The sequence below is a fragment of the Ambystoma mexicanum genome, chromosome 4q (genome assembly GCF_040938575.1).
Source record: "Ambystoma mexicanum isolate Mex_15411 chromosome 4q, UKY_AmexF1_1, whole genome shotgun sequence".
In the NCBI taxonomy this organism is placed as follows: Eukaryota; Metazoa; Chordata; class Amphibia; order Caudata; family Ambystomatidae; genus Ambystoma; species Ambystoma mexicanum.
The window spans coordinates 524,455,807-524,475,840 of NC_090928.1; the positions used below are offsets into that span (position 1 = coordinate 524,455,807).

Here is a 20,034-nt window from a genome sequence, read left to right on the forward strand (position 1 = left end):
GCCGCAAACGGTGCCCCTGCACCATTCCGTGGCGTAACGGTCGTAGGTGACAACGTTTTTTTCAGTGCCAGGTCAGCAAAGATACCAAGACTAGGACAGCCCACAGGGAGTACTTGCGTGTCCAGTCCTATCCACCACACAAAGTGCAAATGAGGAACCACTAGTGGCGGCAGAGATAGGAAACAAGCAGTTTATCTTTATGGTAGACTCTGGAGCAGAAAAATCATGTCTCACAGAAGGGCGGTTTCAGCTCTCGGGAAGAAATTTGGAGACGCAGGGGTTCTCTGGGGCTATTTTAAAAGTTCCTTACACAAAAGATCTTGATGTAACAGTAGGGGGGAAAACAGTGCACCCACCCTTATTGTATTACGAAGACGCACCAATCAATTTGATGGGACGAGACTTGCTCAGTAAGTTAAACATGACCATAGCCTTTACTGAAAGAGGGATAGTGTGCTCGACACCAGGGGTATGCCCCGTACGAGCACTCCTGATAATAAGCACGATTACAAAGGAAGTTGCAATAAGAGGTGTCCGCATTGACATGGACATGTTCGTCTATGGAATACAGGTATTAGCCAGAGTAGTGCCTGAAATAACACAAAAAGAGTGGAGAATGCCATCAGACTTCAAATTCCGCCCAATCACACCAACAGATGTAGTGCCAGGCACAATTATATCTATAGACATTGAGGCAGTTCAAGTTTCCAACAAACGCATTGTGGTCATAGGCCTGGACGCGCAGGGACGTGAATGGAGAAGTGTGCTATGTATAGGGCCAAACATAATGCTAAAAGATATAACTGATGAAGAATTGTTTACAGATTACGAGGGAGATGGAGAAATAATAATGGAAATAAGCATACCATGTGACATTATGATCCAATACAGAGAAATACACAACCCACTCATGGCTAACATAAAGGCCCCACTGACAATATTTGAGGAAGACATGGCCAGAGCAGCACCTGAAATGTGGACTACAGGGCCACACGATGTGGGATTGTTGCATGAGGTGACTCCCATAAAGATAAAACTGAAACCAGGTGCCCTCCCACCCAGTGTGAAACAATACCCAATATCCAAAGCAGCAGAGGAAGGTATTAGAGAAACAGTGGATGCACTCCTAAGTCAAGGTATCTTAGTGCCATCAACTTCCCCATGCAACACAGTGATTTTTCGGATTAAGAAAACAAAAGGATGGTGCGTGGAGAATGGTCCAGGACCTCCGCCCACTCAATGACGTCATCCAAAAAGAGTTCCCATTAGTGCCTAACCCGGCATCAATATTGTGCAGTATACCAAAAGAGGCAACTTGCTTCACTGTCCTTGATTTGAAAAATGCCTTTTTCTCTGTGCCACTTGCACCAGAATCGCAGTACCTCACAGCTTTTACATTAGGAAACAGCAGATATGAACACCGCAGACTCCCACAGGGGTATTGCGAGAGCCCAAGCATTTTTAACTGAGTACTACGAGAAGACATCGGCAACATGGATGTAGGGAGCACCATTATACAGTACGTAGATTTACTTGTCTGCAGCAACACAGAAGAAGAGTGTAGAGAAGACTCGATAACACTGCTTAACGTATTGGCTGCCAAGGGATACAAGGTGGACAAAGGAAAGTTACAATACTGCCTTGCAGACGTTGTATATCTCGGTCAGCAAATATCTAAAGATGGAAAAAGAATACTACCAGACAGAGCTGCTGGCATTCGACACATTGGCCCTCATTACGACCCTTGCGGAAATCGACTGACCGGAGCGCCACAGCGTAAATAGCGTTTCCGCCATTGCACGAAGGAGCAAAGTGCGGCCCATTCCGACCCATCGGGCACGAGCACCACGGCATGGCGGAAGTGCTAAGTCCGCGATGGCGGAAAAGACCCCAAAACGGCCCACACCGCCGCCGTACGGGGCCCCAGGTGCAATACCGCCACCCCTCCTAGCGGTCACCGCAGTGTGCGCCTACCGCAAAGTACGGTGGCCGGAAATATACGGAAACGGAAGTTAAAACACGGGCCCGGAACGGGAAACATCCCGGCGTACACCTATAAATAAACTAAAACCACACAACCACTAAAAACACTACCCTGAGACACACCCCACCCCGTCAACCACCCTAGCGAAACCAAGAAAAATGGGAAAAGCAGCGAAGAAAGCGTGCGACCGCAAGCGGCAGGTCCACTTCTCCCGTGAGGAACTCACCGTGCTAACAGAGACCCTCCAGGAGAATGCTGCCGTGGTCTTCTCCACGCAAATGACCAGGACGGCACTTGCAAACAAGAAGGCCATATGGGCTCTGGTGGCACAGCGGGTAAGTGCGGTGGGGACCGCACCCCGCACCCCACAGCAATGCCGCAAGCGATGGGACGACCTGCGGATACGCGTCCGCAGCATACTCTCTGCCAACCGCAACATTGCCACAGCCACCGGGGGAGGTCCTGAATCACCCATCAAGTTGACCCCCTGGGAAGAAATCTGTGCCTCCACCATCGGAATGGAGAGCATTGAGGGAGTCGGAGGGATGGAGAAAGGAGTGCAGACATCCGAAGATTCAGGTAGGTGGGCCAGATATAACAAGCCACACAGTCCATCCATGTGAAGCACCATGCGTCCACATAGTGCAACAGAAACACATGTCCAGGATAAGGTCCACACACATCGGCCTGATAGCGCACGTTAAAACCCACAATAAATACATAAATAATTAAAAACCCCTAATACACGCACTACACGTGCAGCAGGCACACCCAAACTGCAGGCTGCCAAACAACTGCACCCTCACTCCACACACAAATCAAAGCACCTCCAAGGACCCGACCCAAATCACCCTCAGGTACCACCCCAAAGCATGTGATACAATGCCATTCCAATTCCCACAGACCCATCAATAACCCTCGCCCTCCTTTACTCCACCACAGGGTCCGATCCAAACGACGAGCCACAGGACACCCCTACCAGCACACCTGCAAAGAGGGCCAAGACCAACGGCCAGAGACCCTCCACCTCAGCTGCACGCATCAAGACACGGCAGCAGCACAAATCAGGTGGTAGCACAGAGGAGGGAACATCAACAGGCACCCCAGCAGCCAGCATGGCCACAACACCACCACCACAGGTCCCCCCAATGGATGCCACAGAAGGCACTGCCTCTGGTGGCAGCAGCACCATAGGTGACACCCCATTGATGGCAGCATGCTCGGACACAGAAGACGGGGATGTCGAGGTCAGATCCATCCATGACCTGTCCCAATCCCCCTGTCTGTCCCATCCCGTACAACATGAGGATACCACGCAGGGGCAGCCACAAGACGACGACTGGCCATCCCCCCCAAGCCCTGTGGCAAGGCAACATGAGGACAACAGCCCCTCTGTGACACCCCCGCAAATGGGCATGGCCCAGCAGAGGCAACAGTCCCTCGACAAGTTAATCGTCCAACAGCAGCAAATGGCCACACTCCTCAAGGACCATGCCGATGAATGTGGGGGCACCAAGGCAGACATAGAAACATCAACAGAGACACTTAGGGCAGAAATGGAGAGATGTACAGAGACGCTAAGGGCACAAATTGAGAGTAGCACCGAGAGCCTGAGAGTCCAAATGGAGAGAAGCACCGAGAGCCTGAGGGGGGAACAGCATGCGACGTCCAAAGACGTATGTGCCGAACTTGCCGCAGTGCGCCGTGTGCTCACTGAGCTCTCGCAAACCCTTAGGGACATGCATGGACGTGAGCAGGCAGACACATCATCCGTTGCAAGTTCCGTCCAGGGCAGCCCCCAACGTAGATCAGGGAGGAACCTGCGCTCCACAGGCAGGGGTGCCCCTGATACCCGCAGAGGGGGCTTGCAATAGCGACAGGCCACTGACAATGAGCATCTTTGGACACTGGTGTTCGGGTGGGAGGTAGGAGGGTGGAGGGGGTGTGTTGGGCTCACTTGGGTGGCGGGTCGATAGGGTGTTCAACATGATATCACATATGCCATAAAAAGTGCACGATCACCCAATGAGATGTGTGGACATTGATCTTTGTGTACTAGGCCATCATAGGCGTACAGTCCATATTGTGCATGTCCCAGACACACGCAGTGCCACGAGTCCCGTGTCCATGTATCAGCCCCCAGGCGTGAGTGCTAGAAGCATACATCAATGAGATGCTGACGGATGTCACGGCCCTCCGGTGCCTCGCAGACTCCTTGAGGTGCTGCCACATCCCCACCCTCATCATGACCATCATCCGGTGCTTGCAGTTCAGCGTCAGGGGGCATGGGCACATTTCTACGTACGCACATGTTGTGGAGCATGACACATGCCATGACCATCTTTGCAACCTTCTCATGGCGGTACAGGAGTGCCCCGCCAGACCTGCTGAGGCAGCGGAAACGAGTCTTCAGTAGGCCGAATGCCTGTTCTATGACTACACGGGTACGTGAGTGGGCATGGTTGTAGTCCTCCTCATGCAGGTCCCGTGGGTTCCGGACTGGTGTGAGGAGCCATCTCTTCAGTGGATATCCAGCATCACCTGTATGTGGACGATAAACGTAGGATGTGGAATGCCATTGATACGTACGCACACCCCCCCCCCCTTCCTGCCAGTACATTGCCAAATCACATACCCCACATCATCATGCATGAGATGAGACTCACCGAGTAGCCAGGATCTGTACCCTGCGTGTCGCTCCATGTAGCGTGGTATGGTAGAGTTCCTCAAGACCATGGAATCATGGGTTGATCCAGGGAATCGGGCACAACAATGCGTAATGATCCTGTTGGAGTCACACACCATTTGTACATTCAGGGAATGAAATTGTTTTCGGTTGCGGTACTGGGCCTCCATGGCATGTGGGACGACCAATTCAACATGGGTGCAGTCGATGGCACCAATGCAACCCGGTATGCCGGCAAGTGCATGGAATCCCACTTTTGTGTTCGTAATTTCCTGCTCCGAGCGTGGTAGGGAGATGTAGTCGTCTGCGTGCTGCAGGAGGGCATCGAGCACTTGGAATAGTGTCCGTGAAAACAGTGGCTGTGATATGCCATGCAACTGTCCGACTGTGTGCTGGTAGGTGCCTGTGGCCAGGAAGTGGAGTACAGACACCACCTTCAGTAGGGGTGGGATTGCGGTTGGGCTATCTATCATGCTGACTAGGTCAGCCTGTGTCATGTCCACAATGGCGGCTATGGTGTCCCGGTCCAGACGGTAGAGGGTGTGGATCTGCTCATCAGTGAGGTTGAACGGATGTGCTCGGAGGCGTGGGATTGCGGGCTGCCTGCGTGGTGGTAGTGGCTGTGCTGCTGGGCCTTGCTGGCCCTGCCTTGGCCTCCTCCTCCTCCTGCGTCTCCTCCGTGCGGCTGGTTGTAGTTGTTGTTCGTCTTCTTCTTGGAGTCGGAGCACTTGCAGTGCTATCAGGTCCCCCAGGGCCAAGATCGCGAGTCCTGCCGGTAGCATTTCGCTGTGGTTGTGGGAGGAGACTGGCTGTGCAATTTATGTGTTTTCAGGCTGTATGGCCTCCACCTGTGGTGATTGATTCCACCTGTGCAAACGGCTCTCCCCTTTGGCCGAGCACGTCCCGCGCACTACGCTGCAATTCGGGTAATGGTATCTTGCTATTGCAATCATGTATTTGTACCCGATGGGCGTGTAAGATTGGTTGATATGTTCATTCTGCTGTGGTCCCATTGTTTCCCATACTATCTGTGCAGTCGCGAACGGACTTGTGAAGGGTCAGTGGAACGTAGTACTCGAGTAACGGTGGGCCCTCATGCATCACTGTACCGAGTTGCAACGACGGGCGGGGCGTCCCATTTGTGGGTGAAGGCAGTTGCCATTTTCACACACAGCCGCACTCGATGGAATAATTAGTGATTTCAAACGGCCACAGATGCCTTTTCGACGTGATGTTGCAAATGAGGAATTCGAAGGGCGGCGCTTTCGGTTTCCAGCTAGCGGCGAGGAGATGCCCACAGGTCTGACTGCAAATGTAACGTTCTATTGTTCTATGTCCTTGAGACAGGGCCCATGGCGAGGGAGCAATGATTGATATGAATAGTTTGGGATGCGCAATAGCTACGTGGGCGATGAGGCCGGCCATTCCCAAATACATGTTACTTCACAACACTGGATTTACGGGCTGGGGCACTGTGGATGTAGCAGGCTGCATTACGCACAGACTCAATGGATGTTTCTAATGTCATGTGAGTAATAATTCAGGCGTTTTGATCCCGGGATGAGGGAATGATGAATGGATGCATGGGCAGGTGATTTGGTGCAGAGTTTGCCATGTACAGGGCTTCTTGGGATCTATCCGCCTCCCCTACGCTATGTGATGCAGGGCTGCCATAGTGGGACCATCGTCTATCTGGCCTTGTTGAGCCCTCCCTGTCTCGACGCGCCCTCAGACACTTGTGTCCATGCACGTTAACATTCCCATCTGATGGATTCTGTTTTGGCAGACGCATGCACAGGTACACTCGTTCGTGATGGTGTTTACACCTAGGTATAGATGGTTATGAGTCGCAAGTGGCTTTGGGGTGTTGATGATCCTTTGGAGTGGGCTGGCATGCATATGGCTGTGGATTTCGTGTGCTCATTGAAGTGAGTTGTTCGAATGTAGTTCTGATGGCCATTCTGTTCTTGTTCTTTTCTTTTGGTTGACAGGTATCTCCTCCCCTTTTGCCACTGCCATCTGTATGCCACTCCTGCAGATGGATTTTACTCCCGACACCTGCTGCTTCGTGTTAATCGGTGGAGCAGCATTACGATCTTATGGGACGATCGCCAGTGGCCCACATGCCCTTACGCAGTACTGGTGGCTCGGAGCAACATTTCGGCCTTTCAGCTGGACTAGTGCCTCCCCATTGGGACGGCCCTGCGGTTGTGTGCGCTTCCTTTTTGCCTTTTCGTACGTGATTGTGGCTCTGTGTACCATGATGGGACAGGGCGTCACACAAGTAGTGGCTGGTCTTTTCTTGCGGATGCAGCCCACAATGGTGAAATGTGTTTTGGAGTTCATGGCCTGATGGCTGTATGGGCTTGGTGATTTTGTTGTGCATTAAATTTCTATTCTGATTTGGGCCGTGTAGCGTTTTTCTTTGCAAGTGATGTGGCATGTGCCTATATGTGGGGCGATGTATTGTGAGGAGATCTGCATTGGGTTCCTGCTTCGGGGTTTAGTTGCGTGGTACTGTGCTGGGCGCGTTTGCCTACTGAGCCCGTGAGGTCAGGGATGGGGGCTGCCTATATGACAGTTTGGATGTTGTCATGCTCAGGGGCGGGGGATTGGGTTTTGTGTGACAGATGGCGGTCAGCCAGGTGGACTGGTGGAATGTTGTTATTTTCGGAATGTTGCTGGTCACAGGTGCCTGTGTTTGCGTGCGTTTCGGGGGGGGGGACTGTGGTCATGTCCATTGGGATGGCTTCTGTATTCGTGCCATCTGTGCCCTGCAGCTCCCATTGGCCCCTGTTGTGTTTCTTTTGTTCGTTGGCATGCATGGGTGCTTTGTACATTTCAATGGTTGCATTGTGACTTCATTGCACCTACAGGGAGTTGTACTTTGTGGGCAGGGAGCGGTGTACAGGCACTCAGTGGGGCCGTTTACGGTTGATTCGCGATGCCGGACTTCTCGCCATGGCGGAATGGTCCATTCCGCCATGCCTGATGGCGTTAGGTACATGTCCGCTAGGGTCGGAATTGGCGTACCGTTGCACCATGGTGGTGTTTGCGGTTTGGCATGGCGCGCGCGCGCGTGCTTAGTGCAGTTAGCGTTGGCGTTCACTACGGTGTCGCTAATGGCTTCGTACTTTGCGGTGACGGGTCATAGTCGCACCGAGCGCTATTCGATGGCGGTATTGCATTTCCGCCATCGTTTTTCCCTTTCCGCCAGGGTCGTAATGAGGGCCATTATCATACCAAAAACAGTGAAGGACATGCAGAATTTTCTTGGCATATGTAACTATTGCCGAGCATGGATTCTCGATTATGCAGCATACACACGGCCAATGCTACAAGCACTGAAGGAAGCACAGAAGAACAGGGCCCTAATAAAATGGACACCTGAGACAATTGCCCAATTCTCTCGATTAAAAGACCTTATTGCAGACGCCCCAGTCCTTGCAAATCCAGATTATGAAAGCGAATTTTTCCTGTTTTACATAGCAATGGAACATTGATGACAGCAGTATTGACACAAAAGACATCGCTAGGCCACAAACCATTACCGTACTACAGTGGAATATTAGATACCGTACTACAGTGGAATAACAGACCCAGTAATGCAGGGACATTTCGCTTGCGAACAGGCCCTCGCTGCAGCGGCCTTCCCCATTGAGAAAAGTGCCACGATCGTAATGGGATGTTATGCTATATGCAGAACATTCATTATTTGCTATCTTGGAAAGATCAAAATCTACTCTCAACACAGAGAGCATTTGCTTATGAAATAATAATATCCAGTCCAAATGTACATGTGGTCAGATGCAAGACAGTGAACCCAGCCACATTCCTTACAGAGCCATGCACAACTTAGGATTTACAGGAACACGATTGTAGCACGTATCAGGGAGAGGGCGATGACATTCCCAAAGCAAGAGAAAATGCCCTTACAGAAGGAGAAATCTATTTCATAGACGGGTCAGCATCCATAAACTCAGAGACAGGAGAGAAACATGTGGGGATGGCAGTAGTGCGCATGGAAGAATACACATACGAAGTGATTGTTCAAAATCGCCTCCCCTCACATTACTCTGCACAAGCAGCTGAACTGACTGCACTAATCAGCACGTTACACACAGCCAAAGATTGTGCCGTAACAATATATTCAGACTCAGCTTATGCCGCCACCACCACAGTTCACTCAGGGCTATCACGTTGGCGAAGGAGAGGGTTCAGAAGAGCAGACGGGTCCACCGTACAACATGCCACGTTATTAATTGAACTAATAGAAGGTTTAGCAGAGCCATCGGTAGTGGAAGTGGTTAAATGCCAAGTCCATACCAATAACACAGACGCTGTCTAATTGGGGAACGCGGCAGCCGACACAGCAGCGAAGGAGGCCTCGTAATTTAATAAGACACCAACATCAGAGTACGTTGTAAAAACAGCCACAGCAGAACCACCAGCAGAAGCATACAGTAACACGCCCATAGCACAATTGATAGAACTCCAGAGAAGGGCCCCATCGGAAGAACAGGAGTTGTGGGGCAAACGAGGATGTAAACATTCAGCCACAGATCTCATTTGGAGACAGGAAACAACAGACAAGGTAGTGATGCCTGTAGAATTATTAGAAGTAGCGCTCCAACAACTGCATTTCCCAGCTCACGATGTAAAACAGCACATCGTCTCAGACATTCAGGAGAATTGGTTTGTTCCCAATCTGCACAAATACTCGTCTACATTTGTGATTGAATGTATTACATGCCTAACTTACAATTCAGGAATGACATTACGAACTCTGCGTGGCACTTTGCCACGCCCTACAGGTCCATTCAGAGAACTACATATCGACTATGGCGATATGGGAGAAAGATGTAATGGAGCGAGATACTTGATTGTGGTGGTATGCCCTTTTTCACGGTGGGTGGAAGCGGGCCCCTGTCCCCATCCTGATGCAAAATGTGCTGCCAAGTTCCTTGTGCGAGAAGTATTCTCGCGATGGGGAATATGTGCGTGATCCGTTCAGACAATGGCACGCACTTTGTGAATGATCTCTTCAAAGAAGTAACCTCCCTTCTGGGGGTGAAACATAAACTATGTTCGATTTATCATCCAATGGCCAATGGAGTTGTGGAGAGGATCAACGGGCTGCTCAAAAGCAATTTATCGAAATTATGCAGCACGTTGACAAATAATTGGGTATATTGTCTGCCCCTAGCACTGTTTCAACTCAGAAATCAACCATGCAAGGATCACCATTTAAGCCTGCACGAAATCGTGACGGGGAGAAGAATGCACACGCCGCTCTCTCCTGTTAGGAGGGCGTCTGATGCACACAGGGCTGCCACAGTGCTGGGGGAAGAGTTTAAAGAATACCTAGCACAACTAACGCGCGCAGTGCGCAGCATAGCAAAACAAATTTCTCCACCATTTACTGAAGATGTAGCAACAGACACCTCCATGCCGGCAGCAGATAGCCCGGAGGGGCCATTAATGCCAGGGGAACACATTTATGTTAGAGGTTTTGTAAGAAGGTGGAATTCACCAAGATTTCATGGTCCATACGCAGTGGTGTACAGCCCCCCAACCGCAGTTAAAGTGAAGGAACTGAAATACTGGGTGCACCTATCAGACGTGAGAAGGGCATACAGTGTCTGACACGATGAAAACTGCAACTAAGACAGGGAAAGAATAGTGAAAAAGCAAAATGTTTTTTTTTTATATATATATTCTGTCTTTCTCTCTCTCTCTTTTTTCTTTTTTTCTTTTTAAATCTCATATGAATCGTGTTATTTTTTCTATTTTTCTTCATTGTTTACATGACAAATGGAAAGAAATTGTTAAATGCCTAATTGAGCAAAAAGATGAAAAAGAATGAACAAATGCAAATATGTTTCTTTTCATGATGACTTAACGAATTTGTCTCGCCCACATAGGTTCAACATGAGCCAATGCGATGAAACGGCTGAGCAGGCTGAAATGTTAGATAGAAATAGGGATGCCACTAGGGCCAGTAGATTAAGTAATGTAGAATGCGTTATAAAATATGCTGCCATATTATTTGCAATAATGATGTTTTATTTTATTTGGTATAATTTTGTTTTATTTGTGGCAAATGAACAAAGGGGGGAGCGGGGCTAATATGACAAAACCAGCGTCTAAACTAATATGGACTAGAGTAACAACCATTTTGAAGGACACTTATAATGTTGAATCAAATAGCATAAATGCAACACCACCCTATGTACAATTACACGTGAACAAAACTGCTATTCCATTGTTGAGTAATACTATGGCTAAGGAAATAGAGCTTGGATGGAATGTAAATGACGATTACTATTGGTTGACTAACTCCAGAAATACAAGCATACACACACACACGGCACCAGAAACCACTACTGAATACACACGTCACCGCTGAAATATCAACGAGTTGGTACCCAATTAAAAAACAAAAGAAGGAGGAGAAAAAGGGGGGGCAGGAAAAAACAGATATGATATTTCTCACAATCTGGGGTTAGATTAAATAGAGGACCCCCGACACCCTGACCAATCAAATAAATGGTATTCAGACATGAGCGCCGCAGCAAAGCAAAGTTAATGAAAGTTGCTACGTGTGCTCACTTATTCCTCATGCAACTGGAACCCCAAAAATGTTAGTTCCACAGAAAGTACCCTTGTTTGAGGCCCAATGTTTGATTCATCTGATGCTGTGTAGAATAAAAAAGACATTTCAGGCACACAGAGTCGCCATGGAAAAATTGGAAAACGAACAAACATGCACCAGCAGACGACAAAGAGTAATTTGCTTCCAAGAGCCATTTTTCATCATAAAAGGAACAAGGTATGCAGACAACAAGTGGCATGATGAAACGATTAAATGCAAAGCTGAGGGGCTTCGAGGGCTGCCAGACGAAACATATGAGTGGGCAAAAGAAACGTGCATCCCCATCTGGTCACAGCATATCACCAAGCTGACATGGGTCACACCCCTGGAGAGACCCATAAAGATTCAAAGGGAAATACCGCACAAACTTTGCTTCCATGGAGAAGGGAAGGTGAATATGGGAACCGCACAGCAGTGCAATAAGACTTTAATAATACCAGATATGAAAAAAAGGCACTGCTGCATTAATGGACATATACTGGATCTGTGGCAAACGAGCTTACCTGCATCTCCCAGCATCCTGGAGGGGCACTTGTGCCCTAGCCACACTTCACTCAGCACTAATGGTGATACCAGAGAGCCACGTTCAGTTTACAGCAAGGCCTTCGGCTGACAGTTCGACAGCAGGCCAATCGGCTGACATATCGGCAGCAGGGCAATCGGCTGAACCATCAACAGCGCCCGATGAGACAATCACGGAGCCCCCAGCATACGAACTATTGTCAGAAGAAACATTGAGAACCAAGTTGTCACGCAGCAAAAGATTCAATTATATTTCGTCCAAATCGTCAGAACTCCTTGCTGAAATCCCACAGTAGTACAAGCTTTTCTCATCTGCAGAGACATTTTTTGCATCATTTCTAGCACCAGGCGTTCAAGCAAGGACAAACGCGAAATGGCTGCAGATAACACGCTGGGAGCTCATCCAGCTGGCTAACGACACTGAAGAAGTATTCAACATCATAAAAATAGAGCTCCGTGCACTGCACCTGATGACGATGCAAAACAGATATGTCTTAGATCTTATCACGGCGATGGACGGCGGTGTTTGCAAAAAAATTGGGGGGGCGTGTTGCACGTTCGTACCAACTTCAGATGCTGATAACGGGACACTGTCACACGTGATAACAGCAGTGCATAATTTAGGAGAAAGAATGAGAGCAGAAGGTGGAGCAGACAACAACATGTGGTTCGACAATCTGTTCAGCTGGATACCATCGTGGGTGAACATAGCAGCGAAGATACTCATTCCCATTATTGTCTTTCTTCTCCTAATATTCTGTGTGTGCCAACTGGGACTAAGATGCTGTGAAAATAATATGCCTAATTCAGCGATGATGATGATGGTAAAAGTGGCCCGACAGACAACGGTGGCTACCATGATAGATGCCCAAGTACAAACTGGAGAATACACCACACCGCAGTATAGAATGACTGCCATCAATAGGCAATATGGGGACGTGGTCGATAGTCTACATCACACTACCATTAAAGAACCAAAGAACTTGCTGTGGTATAACGAGGTTTGGATAGATTTAGATGGGGATGGTGGGATATACTTAATGGTCACCCCAGAAGAATACGCAAGAAGAGGTAACAGCTTAAGAAGTGTGTGCAAAGCATGGATGCCAATAAAGGGTACACCCGCTTGGGATGAGGCTGTGGCTGAAGCTGAGCGCTACCGAAGGGAGAACGGAAAGAACGAGATAAGTAGTTTGTTACTTTAGATGTAACGAAAGGGGGGAATATATGGGAGTGAGGGGTCCCCAGGTCCCCTCGCGCCGTACACTCCTCAGTACAAGGCTTGGACCACGTGCCTCCGGTAGTGGGATTGCCCCTTGCCCTTATGTAAAGTTAACCACGGGTGACTGCTACATAGATGGGACTACTGAGCAGGACACGGGGCATCCATCTTTTGTGCCCCCTTTCGACTCCATCTTGGGTAAACAGGCCTCACTGCGATAGTACAGCAATGCTCAGCTCCCCTTCCACCGCAGCAGCCAAGGACAGAGACACACAAGGCGCGCAGGCAGCTGGCTGGCCCCTACCCTTGCACTCCCCCTGTGAAGGAAAGCTCTGCGCTCCCATTCTCACGCAGAAGCCGGAGAAAGTTGCAACAACCAATATGATACAGTTTTCTTCCTCTGAGATCACTGCTAGCATGAGAACCAGCATGTGAACCAGGATGAGCTAAGCACTTTCTGCTCGTTCGCCCCCATAAACGTGCAAGCCACCCACCCCCATTTAGAACAATTTATTGCCATCTTGACCCTGCGCTCCCTGTAAGGTATTTCATGCCAGACCCTCGCCTGTGCTGCGAAACCCACCCAACACACCCACTACTAACCTTAAGCATTTTACTACAATATATGTTTTTTCTCATACTAATAGGTTTGAAGTTTAGGAGATATGTGAAACACAGCTTGATTCTTTTTACCTGCACAATAAAGGTCAAGGCCTCTAATTAAAGCCACGAATGACCCAATTGTACTGACAATAATTATTATGTGTAACTTGTATAGAAATATGAAAAGTAGCATAAAATGTTTTAGATAATTTGTTATTTAGTGATTTTCGAATGCAACATATTAGTTTAGGTAGTGACCACAGTGACCGGACCCTGACCTGCGTGGAGCACAAGATATTTGACGTCCGTCATCTCGTCAGCCACTCAGCCAACCAGAAGGAAGAGATGCCACCCACACCTACAGCACCACACCGCTTGGCCAATTGGGTCCATTTACCACTTTTTGTTAGAGTTACTTTAATTGATATATATACAACTATGATGTAAATGTTTGGTAGGGGTTTTTTGGGTTATTTCCTAGCTGGAGAAATAAACCATCCTTTGAACTCTTGCAGCCGGGTCTCAGTGCCTCCTTCCCCGACTGGGGTGGTTATTTTATTTTCTCTCACACGTAGTAAGCGGGGAAAGGCACCTACACTACCCATAGGCTACCAGCTCCGTAAGAGATGCAAGGCCATTGGTCCGAGCCCCTCTGTCCATCTTCTTCCACGTGTGCTCCTCCTTTCGTGTCATCAGGTGTGGAGCTACCACTGATTGGCAATCATGTGAAGAAAAACAATACAGTCTCTATCTCTAACCTGATGTGCACCTGGTACTGCAGACATGGGCTAGGAGGATACCTTGAGGCCATTGCTTCTAAAAATTATAACTCGATTCCAGATAAATTGGCGCCTGACGAAAGTTCTCCATGCTCATTTTAGCTATGTTGTTTTATCCCTCCTGGAACCTCGCAGCACAAATCACGCGACCTAGGGAGAAGGCAGCGGATCCCTGTTTTCAGATCTTTGCTGATCGATTGGGGGTCTAATAGTTTTATGGTTGGAGGTCTGGGACTAACTGGTACCTTGGAATGCTGGGGTCTTGGGACTCGAGCATTCTGGTGCTATTATTTAGAGCTGGGACAGGAAGGGTCGGAGGCTCGTGCCCTCCTCCTCATGGGGTCGCTTTTCTCAGTGAGCTGTCAACCACCCTGTGGCCTTGCAGGGTGCATTCCTTCTGGGATATGAAATGTTGACAACATGAGACAATGAAGGGTCTATGAATCTTTGGAGCTCTGGCCTTCCTCACCGGTGCCCAAGCTACAACCTATTCCATCCTGCTTAAACTCTTGTTCTATGTATGTGACTTGGGTTTGCCACCTGGCTTCAGCGCAAAACTAGGCCTTGATTCCAATATGGCTGCTACTATTTAAGATGGCGTTTGACTCCCCATGCGTTACTAGAGCAAACTGCGCACACCCCTCCCGCATTGTGGCTTCTCTTAGCCCCTAAAGCACCTTCCCGGGCCTTTGTTTCATACGAAAGTGCTGGGGGTTCTGGTCGGGGGTCCGGGACGATCGTCCCTCCTTCCCAACACACTCCAACATAGCTCTCCGTGCCAAAATCCAGGCATGCAATGTATGTATTTATGTATGTGGTTTGATACAACACAAACCTAGCTGGGGAGCAATGGAGAGCTGTACAATGATGAATGCTGTTAATCTTATACCCTCCGGACTGATTCCTCAACAAGAAGTATTTTAAGAAAGAAGTCCAAATTAAATCTTACTTTCCTGGTGATTTAAGTACTCTGAGTCGTAGCTCTCCTTCCTTCACAACTTGTTAGAAAACCTGCTCCAACACCAGGACAGGCAGAAAAACTACTCTTAGTCACTGAGAACACTACGGCTTCGAAAGGACTTCAGGACCGCAACCGTAAGCATTGCTTTGTGCACCATGTTCCTGTCATGCTATATATCATGAGCTTCACTGCCAGTTCTATGTTCCGCCTCCATGCACAAATGGAATGACAGTGGCATCTGTGTGAAGGTACGGCAAGGTCTGAGTTGTGAACGGCAGAGAGCTTTGGACTAAAATTACTCAAACCATTGTGAATGTTCCATGATAGTACTCTCATGTTCTCACTATCCATTCTTCCCAAGTTGTTGAAAGATCACAGAGCATGCAAATACTGAGAAGATGAAGATTAGTTTATGCCAAGAAGCTGTGAGCTGTTATAATAAGAACAATTTCAAGAGCAAAAGAAGCACTCTATCAGGAATCAAAATCTGGCAATTAGTGATTGCTAGATGCATGGGAATTAGACCATGTTGTTGCCATGCAGAGTTCTACAATGGACACGGGCCTCATGAAAGCTAACAATGCTGTCTTGTATGTAGTGAAATGCACCCGACTTCCTCTGGAACCGGAACGCTTTATGCGTCAGAAATAATAGAACACAATGTACCTTGCTATAGTAGCCTCAGCTGCCTTGTTACACGGCAAAATTCCACCATGAGTAAGTAAATGAAAAGACATACACAAATATCTGTTTCTGTGAAACCTTGGAGTCGCGCTACATTCAGAACGTGAAGAGCTGCCTCAGATGGATAACTTTGTAGATTATGTTGAAATATAGGGGCAACTATTTTCTGATTTCAATTGAAATCTGATAACAGTTTAGGAATGACAGAAGGAACTGTACTTAAAATGACTTCAGTAGTGCTAAATCCTAAATTTTTATTTTAAAGATTCCGAAAATGTTTGAAAGTCAGGATTTGCGGACACAGTTCAAAGTTCATTGTTGACCACAAGAGGTGATTGAGACACTCCCAATTTCTCTCTTCACCTGCAGACTCACTCAACTGGTCTCGCTGGAAGAACCGTACAACTGTGCTCCAAGGCTCAACCTCCTCCTGTGCGGCTTGGTCGTCCTATTAGACCTGCCCCAGCTCAGGAGACTAAGAGTAAGGAGTCCCTGGGAAAGGAAACCAACCACGAGGAAAAGCAAACTCCTGAAGCTCTCAAGACCATGCCAAAGGCCGTAACAAAATAAGTGCAAATGCCTACAATTGCTTTGCAGTATACTGGCAGCTACTTCTCTGTGCAACTCCAGAGGGAGGTGGTAGAGGATTAATTGATCGAGCTGAGCAACAGCCCTGCCATAGAGGTTGCCTTGATTACAAGAACCAACTATGGGCCAAGTCAGTAAAACAAGAGCTGGGCAAATATGTGAAAAGAAACATTTGTAGGCAGTGCAAGCTTTCACCACAGAGCCACTAGTGAAGTCCCCACTCCTTGATCCTGGCTTCCCACGCCGGCAAAGCCCAAACCCTATCTAGCGTCCCACTTCCCCACGTTGCTCCCAGAACCCAAATTCCTGCCCTGCATCCTCCTTCCCTAAACCCTCCCCCAACAAAAGGCCTTTACATGGTGTCCTGACATTGCACCCAACAAAAAACACTATATAGCTTACCTTTCTCTCTCTCCCATCCTCCATAACACACACGTGGGGCTGGCAGTGGCAATGGCCATTGTGATGGGAGATGAGACGGCATGCCCAGTACAGCAGCACAGGTTGAATTATTGTTTAGGGGCTAGCCCACCTTCCCTGGCATTTCAATGAAGGAAGGGCAGAAGGAGAGAGCTGTTTGCTCATAAACTGAAGGTTGACGCGTCTGAAATAATTATTTTGAAAAACATATCCCGAAGTAAAACGAAAACAGAACAATATCAGAAATCGATTTTGAAAATACATGGTTCACACTTTGTTGGGAAAATGGCAAATGCAAAAAAAACAAGCGGGGAACTTGGGGTGGAAGCTAAAGACCCCTTTGGCCCATGGTCAGGAATTGGACAGAGTTTCCAAGGAGTGGGGTTGAGGTTGGTGTAAGTGTGGGGTGGGGGGTTCTGGGGGGTGGAGGAGGGGGCTGTGCAGGGTCTCTCCTCTTCACCCTGCTGCCTGGATTATGGCAGCCAAACAAAAAAAAACATTTTTTGTTTTTGTATTTGGTTGACTGATAAAATCAACCTTTCAAATACACAAACATTTAACAAAATGACATCTAGAAAACAAATTTACATTGTTACTTGATTAAGTGCTTAAATAAATTATAACATAAATGCATTACATCAGTACCTTAAAATGTTCCTAAAACGTAAATACCTTCATCATACATAAAATATTTTCTAGACTATTTCAGATTTACATTTTTACAAATCCAATTAGAAGCAAAGGTGTTCATGCTTTGACATTTCTCTGAAAATCAGTTATACAGGGTTTCCTTCATTAATGTAAAAACAACCATATTCATTAAATCTGCTTATTTCGTCATTTATACATTAATATCCTCTCTAATCTATTTTCCTTGCGTTAACGTTAACTTACAGTATCAGCTATTCAAGATAATGTACTACTGCTATTCTGACAGCGAGTCTTGTGCTGGAAACGATGTTTTGCCATATTTTATCAGTGTCTACAGGTCTATACAAACTAAACAGCATAGTATAAATACAGTTGTTGCTGTGAGATTAATGCTGGACAACTAACAACCATATGCTGTAAGGTTTCTTTCTGAGAGATGTTAGTACAAAAGCAACAAAAGTTCAACTCTTTTGGTATCAAGCCTCTATTAGCCAATATATCCTTTGTATGCCACAAATTTAGTCTAAAACGTAGGTACTGATGTCTAATTTGTGGTGAAGGGCAGTTTACCAAATAGTCTGACATTTGTCGCATTTTCTTAAAACCAAATAGAAGTGTGTCAAAGTCTTTATAAGTGGTACATTTTTCACGATTACATAACCAGTCATATTGGTACAACTTTGCTTTCGCTCGATTGGGGTTCACCAATGAAAGATTTAGGGAGATGTTTGCATCTGCCAAGGCATTTAAAGCACAGTCACGCCATTTCTGCAGGAATAATTGTTTAGATGTTATCAAATGATGTGCTACCACGCTTAAGATGTTATTCACTTTGAGTCCCAATAGGCATTTTCTGAGTAGACTACACATTTTCCACAATACATGAAGTGATAAAGACAACAATCCTAATTCATGTCGCAACATGGGTAGTGGGGTGCAATTTGGCATTTTCATCACACACTTCCAAAATCGTGTTTCAAGCACATCCCAATTTTGTTATGCATTATGAAGTGTTGTCTCAATCCCGTCTAGCAATATTGGGATGACGTTTTGCTGATAAAACACCATAATATGACTATACGAGAATTTGCTGTATTTATATAACAAAATCTTAGCTTGTGAGATCAATGTTGCCATCCTACAGTCCAGGTTTTGTATATATATAGCATCAGACATAGAATTATCTATGATCATACCTAGATATTCATATTCTATTACTATTGATAATTCAATGTTTTGCAAATTCCATTGTCAAACTGGATATTAAATTATGCCTCCTAGTGTAAACGATTGTATGTATATTGGCCTACGCCAAGTCGCATAAAACTGTACGCGAATAACTCTCTACGGCAAGGTCTTGACCTTAAAAATTGATGCAAGTCGCCATCTTGAATCAAACAGCCATTTTAGGTTCTCTTGCTGTGTAAAAGTCACCCTGAACATCAAAACGGTGGACGATGCCATTCCGAACAGAACCCGGTCGGCATGACCTCCGTACAGCTATGTATAACTTGCCTGCAGGCCACTTGTTAGGGCCGTGAACTGAGACCTTGTCCTTCTGTTGACCTGCATGTAAATGGATTACCTGTATCAACGGAAACTGATCTATGCGCATACTAATGAATAAATTAGAGTTGACCTGGCAGAGACCCAAGACCTGTTATACATTCATGGAATGGTTAACCCGCGAAGGGGTTGGACAACAGGCTTGAGAAATGTATAAAAGCCTGAATGTCCCAATGTACAGGCTCTCACTGAATACATCAAACCCCGTTGAAGTTCTTTGTGTTGCACTGAGGGCCGATAGCTATCTGACCTGTCATTTGACTTTGTCATTGCTTGACCTTAAAATAAAGTACTTTGTATGTTCCTTTGTAACCAGTGTTTGGTGCGTCTCCTTTGGGTTCCCCGGCCTCATATTATTTTCCTATTTTCACAGTTGGCGCCCTAATAGGGACCCTCAAGATTGATGCCGGAACATTGAAGGTTGACGCATGCTATCGGACCGGGATCGGACGGTGTGATACTACGGGCCCGACTGAACGAGACGCAACACCTCTACAGCGCTGCACGATCCGATCCTTGGACGATAGCCGTGCGGTCTGAGACGGCATCTTGACGAGGGTCCACTTTTGAGGCAGGCAGATTTGCCGAAATCACCAAACACAAGGTAAAATTCGTTAGGTAAGTTCTTTGATAAACCGTACGCTCCTCCTTAGGTTTGGTCAGTTGAGTCGTGACCCGACTCTTAATTTAACCCTGACAATTTGAATTTGGCG

The 20,034-nt window shown here is 47.2% G+C and overlaps 1 protein-coding gene and 1 long non-coding RNA gene across 2 annotated transcripts in view; one reads left to right on the top strand and one right to left on the bottom strand.

Annotated features, from left to right (window-relative positions):
- Nucleotides 1-14,183, top strand: part of LOC138467814 (uncharacterized) — a 213,852-nt gene extending 199,669 nt beyond the window's left edge. Inside the window, exon 4 of the long non-coding RNA XR_011268148.1 lies at nt 10,595-14,183. This is a non-coding gene — a long non-coding RNA (uncharacterized lncRNA). The remainder of the gene's footprint in view (nt 1-10,594) is intronic.
- CFAP61 (cilia and flagella associated protein 61) overlaps nt 1-20,034 on the bottom strand; it is a 2,971,729-nt gene that overhangs the window by 2,212,616 nt on the left and 739,079 nt on the right. The window lies entirely within an intron of this gene.